This window comes from Chroicocephalus ridibundus, chromosome 3, assembly GCF_963924245.1.
Source record: "Chroicocephalus ridibundus chromosome 3, bChrRid1.1, whole genome shotgun sequence".
Lineage (NCBI taxonomy): Eukaryota > Metazoa > Chordata > Aves > Charadriiformes > Laridae > Chroicocephalus > Chroicocephalus ridibundus.
The window spans coordinates 41,393,618-41,400,093 of NC_086286.1; positions in this window are offsets into that span (position 1 = coordinate 41,393,618).

The following is a 6,476-nucleotide window of genomic DNA, read 5'->3' on the forward strand; positions in this document are numbered from 1 at the left end:
AAAGGGTTTATAAAAGTTATACCAATTTTTGAATTGTTGTTCATGACTGGTTCCATGACATTTTCCCCAGAGAAACAGGAAGCAACTCACAAGCACTGGAGGAGCAGCAGATGGAAAAGTCACTTTCTGCACTCTCGTAGTCGTCAGGTTCAGTGAATTTGCACTTTGCCGGATTTTACTCCTGCAGAAAGAGGATTTAGCAAGTGAGTGAGCAGGTGATTTAGGGAGTACCACCGGGTCAGGTCTTTCCCGCTTAGGCAGAAAGCCTCCCCGCTCCCGGCGGTTTAGGCAAAAACCCTACATTTCATCCAAGCCCTAAGCTGTAGTCTAAAAAGCCACCAGCGTGACAGAGACGGTCTGTACCAGAATCCTACAATCGGCCTTATTTCACTCAAGTGCAGCCTACAGATTGTCTTGCCGAGTTTGTGCAGATGCTCCACAAGCACAAAGCTACAGCAGAAGGTGAGACGAGGAAAGCATTTCAGCTCTCTACCCCAACAGCCCCCAACAGCGAAGACCCTGTGTCTGATGCAGACCATAGATTTGACATCCCTCTCCATGAAAAAACAAACAAAACCAACACAGATCAGAACTTGACGCTGGAGCCACTTTACCCAGCTACCTCCTGCGGTTATTCCGCAACACGACTATACTTCCCTTCAAGAGTTGCAGTCCCCGTCTACCGTGGCGAAGCTCGCAGCAGTTCCCAAAGGCACTTCTGACCTTACGCTCTTTTTTACCTTGCTCGGTGCACCTGGACAGACAGACGTAGGCGCTGAGTGTCTCAGGACAGAACATACACGCAGCCTTCCCAGCACAGGGAGACAGTGGTGAGCAAGGCACTCCCAGCACACCACACCGCTCGCCTCTCCCAGCACGAATTCCAGAATCCCAGCACGAATTCCAGAATCCCAGCATCACAATGAAGAGAAAGGCCTTCCAGAATCACTGGAGGTCCTCTGGTCCAGCCCCCCTGCTCAGGCAGGGTCACCTACAGCAGGCTGCCCACGACCGTGTCCAGGCGGCTTTTGCGTATCTCATTCTGAAACATACTTTGACAAAGAGCAACCTGACAAGCCCAACTGCAAATGCATTTGCAACACGTGCAACAGGCCCGGCTTGTTGGTGACTCTCTCCTGCCAATTTAAGGCTTCTCTCCACCACACAAGTCAAGCAATACCACACCAGCAAAGCCTTGTCACCATTAGTTCTCTAAAACTGTATCCGACAGCTTCCTAGGTAGAAGGCACAAAATTAACAGAAGCCTGATTATGTTCGTTTCACTGTCTTAACAAAGCAAACCCCAGGCAGATCAATGCAGGAAAACCAGTTGATGCAGCAGGTGAACAAGAAGCTGTCCTCAGCAGAACAGGGTACGGTACTGTGTGCCCAAACGCCTGTGCCAGCTGCCAGCCAAGACCGATACAACCATCCAGAGGGAGCACCTGAACGACCCCGGTTAGCCATACACCCCACACAGGGCTCAGCATTCCCGACAGAATTAAGTCCCTAATTTTTATCAAACCCCCATCATTTTATCAAACATGATCAGGAAGCAATTATTAGATCTGAAAGACTGACGCCACGCTTCCTTTCTATTGGCAGAAGTTCCAGACCTGGAGTCACGGTTTATTAAGGAAGGGCAGAGAGGGGCGTGAGTAACAAATCTTAAAGATGACAAAAAGGGGAAAACATCAGACTCAGAAGACCAGAGGTTCATGGATCTGGCCGCAATGCCCGTTACTGGGAAACTCGCCTGGGCCACAGCAATGTGCTGGTGCTCCCACTCCTTCCAGGCTTCCTCCGGACGGGACTCCCACGTGGCCTGTGTGCTCCGGATCCGCCACTCATTCCCAGCCAGCAGAAACTCTTCTCCCTCCTGCCTGCAATAGCCTTACTTACACTGGGTTTGGGCTTTTGTCTTGATCAGCACTTGATAAGGGAACTGACTCTGAGCAACTGGATGTGCCCACGCCAGTGCTGCACATGAGGACAGGGACCATTTCTCAAAGGCAGAGCTGTCTTCTTTTCTTCTCAAGTTTTTAAAAGCAATGTGTCTGTGGAGAAAAAAACCAAACAGAACACCTTTGAAAAAAAATCCCAAGTCACAGATATTAAGTACTACTCCTGTATCGCCAGGCAGAAATGCAGCGGTGCTGCTAAGATGCCTTAATAGAGCAGAGCACCAGCTGGCCAGCAGGCAGTAAGGGGAGAGCAGCCGCTGTCAGGGAGCGCCCACCCCAGACAAGGCTTCTGGGGGTCTTGGTTCACATGGGCCTCATCTCCGGGTCAGATGGAGTCCTAATTCAGACACAACAAGGGGGCTGCGTTCATCGGCACGTGAAAGCAATTCAGCTCTTTGCAGGACTGAACTGGTGCGGGAAACGTTCAATCTTCTGCTCCTGGTATCTCCTCGTAGCCAGGCAGCTGCAGCCACGCGGTCACTGAGCCATGAACCGCGTTGGGACAGCAGACATCTAAGTGCCTGAGCTCTTTTCAGGGGAGCTGGAATAAGAAGGAATAATTAGTGCTGGAGTCCCAGCGAAAGCCTGTCTGGAAGGACTGCAAAGAGGGCCGTTTTCAGTTCTGAGCCCCAGAAAGGCCAGGAGGAGAGAGGGAACCTCCTCTTGCAGAAGGAGACGAGGGACTGGGGAAGTGGCCGGGAAGCAAACTGCTCCTGGGCAGGAAGGAATAGCTCTGTGTGGCACTGTCGCTGGGATCCGGCATCGGGAAGCAGAGACAACCAACGCCTGGCAGCAGGGGTCATCTGTACGCTCTACGTTTCAACTCTGTGCTGCATTGCCGGGAGAGAAAGGGAAGGAAAGAAGCTGAATTAAGTCACGCACACGAGAGAGACACAGAATTCTCAGGAAAAAGAGCTACCTCCGTCACATAACTTAGCTGTCAAAATATACGCCGTGCGTTAATAAGAATACAGAATAAGCTCTTAATATGCTGCCCTCCCTTACTGGCACATTCACCCTTTCCTTCCTCCTCAGCTGTCAGTCACTTTGAGCTGGTATCTCTTCTCATTTTGCCCAGCACCTGACCGCAATTGGCACCGAGACCAGAGCGGGAAAAACTATGAAAGTGTGCCTTTCAGCGTATCGTCAGGTTGACAGAGTTCCTTCGTAACAGAGGTCTGCTGGAGTCTCGGCTGCAGTCTGTGAGCGTATCAAACGTATTACCTGCCACTGGATTTTGAAGGAGGTTTTTAAAATTAGTTTTAAACCCTACCAAAAATGAGATAGGGATTAACATGGAAAAGATGACCATAAAGTCCTTAAACGTAAAAGAAGAATCCTAGTGTCTTAGCAATCTGGCTATAAACTAACTCTTTTTAGCAGGTTAGCAATTTAGGAGAAAGAGAGACAGACAGATGAGAAGACAGAGGTGGGTTTTGTCAAAGTGAATACCGAAGGTGCTCAAATCCTGGTAACTCTGCCTTACGCTAGCACCAACGTAAAAAAAACCCTCAAAACCATGTCGATGGTATTGGTACAAGTAACAGTTGAAGAATCTGTCCTTAAATTTGTTCAAAACAGTAAGAAAGTTAGCATTTGAAGAAACTCAGGTAAGCTGTTTGAAGACTGTCAGCATTTACAGTCAACATTTTCACACGTGCACGTTTTCTATTTGTATTCTTCCATCTTTCATTTGATAGTACTTGCTTTAAGAAAAAATACTTCTTCAAAGGTGCTGGAGTATACAGTTAATTCACCCGAGACAAAGAGGACCCTGTGGGGGTTTCATCTTATTTAGGAATGCAACATCTGGTGCACAGGACCAACAGTAATCGCGGATTACAGGAAACAAAACTACTTGTTTTATAATACTGCCTCGCTTTATGTAAACAACACGGCGTTTATATAAAACAGGTGCTTATAGTTTTATAGCTGCATTTATCTCTATTTAGTTAAATTTTTCCAAATATGCAGAGAACTCTTGCAAAAGAAGTGGGGTTTCAATCTCTAACGTAGAAAGCGAGAGATCGATTTTGTGTCAGCCACGTTTCTGTTCTGAAAACAGAAATGGTCTCCATTTGAGTGATGCATTAATAGTGCTACGAATCTTTTAGAATCATAGAATGGTTTGGGTTGGAAGGGACCTTAAAGATCATGTAGTTCCAACCCCCTGCCCTGGGCAGGGACACCTCCCACTAGGCCAGGCTGCTCAAAGCCCCATCCAGCCTGGCCTTGAACACTTCCAGGGAAGGGGCATCCACAGCTTCCCTGGGCAACCTGTTCCAGTGCCTCACCACCCTGACAGTAAAGAATTTCTGCCTGATATCTAATCTAAATCTACCCTCCTTCAGCTGTAAACCGTTACCCCTCATCCTATCGCTACACTCCCTGATAAAGAGTCCCTCCCCATCCTTCCTGTAGGCCCCCTTTAGGTACTGGAAGGCTGCTATAAGATCTCCCCAGAGCCTTCTCTTCTGCGGGCTGAAGAACCCCAACTCTCTCAGCCTGTCTTCATAGGAGAGGTGCTCCAGCCCTCGGATCTTCCTTCTTAACCCCCTTTTTTCTTCAAAAAAAGGAGGACAACCCAGAAAAGAGAAAGAAGGAATGTACTACAAGAGATGAAACAGCTTGGCCAGTGTTACGGCAGAGCAGCCGGGTGGCTCAAGCAGCAACACGATGCTCTTAGGTCCAGGCAGCACCCACACACTTCAGCCAACATGCCCAGAAGGGTCACGTTAAGAGAGCATAAAGGATGATTTTCAAATTACAATGAGCAAAAAAGAAATCAGTGTACACAGAAAACTAAGATTTGTTAATACGGAAGCAAAGCGACCTCATTACCTGGTCATTATAGATTTCCAGCACGTTGAAAGTGTTCTGTAAAGACAAGAAGTAATTAGAAGGTAAAACAGACAGGCAACAAACAGCAAAAGCTAGGCTCTGTATTTCAGCAGCTTAAACATTAAGTTTCTGCCCCATGACTTTTCTCTTCTCCCTGTTGCTTATTCCGTGTGCCTGCACTTTCAACAGAACCAAAGCAAGCACCATGAGCTGCGCTGGAAAACCCGTGATTTCAGCAAAAATCCGGTACTGGTAAACCACTCTTAGAAATCCTTTTGCTCTGAAACAGGATATTTCACCACATCATTCTAGTAAGAAGCCATTTGCTACAGATAGGAGGGTTTTAAAAAATTTAAAACGGTGTTTAAATTTTAAGAGAAACGAAGGGATTTTATATCTTCAACATTTCCTACTAAAACTGTTTTCTCTTATCAGAGAAGACTTTCTAAACTCCATCGTAACATACGTTTCAATACACCATTTTATTGTATTTTTGTTGTATTTTCCCCTAGCCAAATGTGCACGAGGAAACCGCTAGCAGACCTCAGGGTGGGCTAGCCAGTGAGCAGGAGGAAAAGCCATCTCTGGAAAGATGCGGTGTCTCAGCCAGAGGTCAGAGACGGAGCCCAGAGTTGGGGCACAGACGACAGCTGGGCTCAAGGCTCTGCTGATCCTCTGGGGCTCTGCAAATGTGGCTGCGTGGGGGAACCTGCAGAGTGACAGCATGCCTCTGGTGTCACTCGTGAGCTTCAACTGCAACAAGCCAGAGAGGCGGCTTTCTGTGAGCTGCCCCAGTGCAAGATGGCAGGTGGTAAAGGCACGGCCCCGTCTCTGGCAGCCTGCGTAGCCAGCCGCGTTGCTGTCGTGCATGTGTGTGGTGCACCCTCAGCCTTGCTACTGGCCTGACCTGCAAACGGGAAAGCAGCAGCCGCATCCAAGGGTCTGGGACAGAGACACCCCCAGGTCTGGGGTGCACCAGGCCGGGCTCCTGCCGCCAGCAAGGACGAAGCCCTGGCTCAGCAGATTTGTAACAACCCTTCGCTACTTGGCAGACACCGGCATCAAGCTTTAAGCTTCGCAGTATTAAGTTCACCAATGCCAAAAAGAAACCTGTTCTGTACCAGGAAGACTACGGAGAAGAAGTAAACGACTCGTGAGACCCTATGGATTGGTTTCTGCCCGTAGCTTGTTTTCCCCACCAGAAATCAACAACAAAGCTATTTACGAGTGGTTACATGGGAACTGATGAAATTGCAGCAAACAATTTTATTGAAATAACAAGCCTGAGAGTAGTGTTCCACGAGGGGAAGTTCTGATGGGGGATTAAACTGCTCGGTTATCCTCAGACATATTTGCACACCGGGCATATTCTTGCAATACGATGCATGGCTTTATCCAGTGCACTTCCAAAAGGAGAGACGAATTTTATTTCCACCGGTGGAGGTGACCAAGAGCCTCCTTTTCTTGTGGTCCTGAAAAGAAAGAGAAGTATCAAATTGATTTTTTGATTACCAACAGTATTCAGTAGAGGAAAACGTTTTGCAATGTTGGAATTACAAAATCGATGCCAAAGAATTATTTATGGGCTTCTTTGAAGATAGGGTCAAGGCAGAAAACATACAGAAACAAGCTTCCTTTTGCTTTCGTTCCTTACCAGACTGTCCCAAGCAT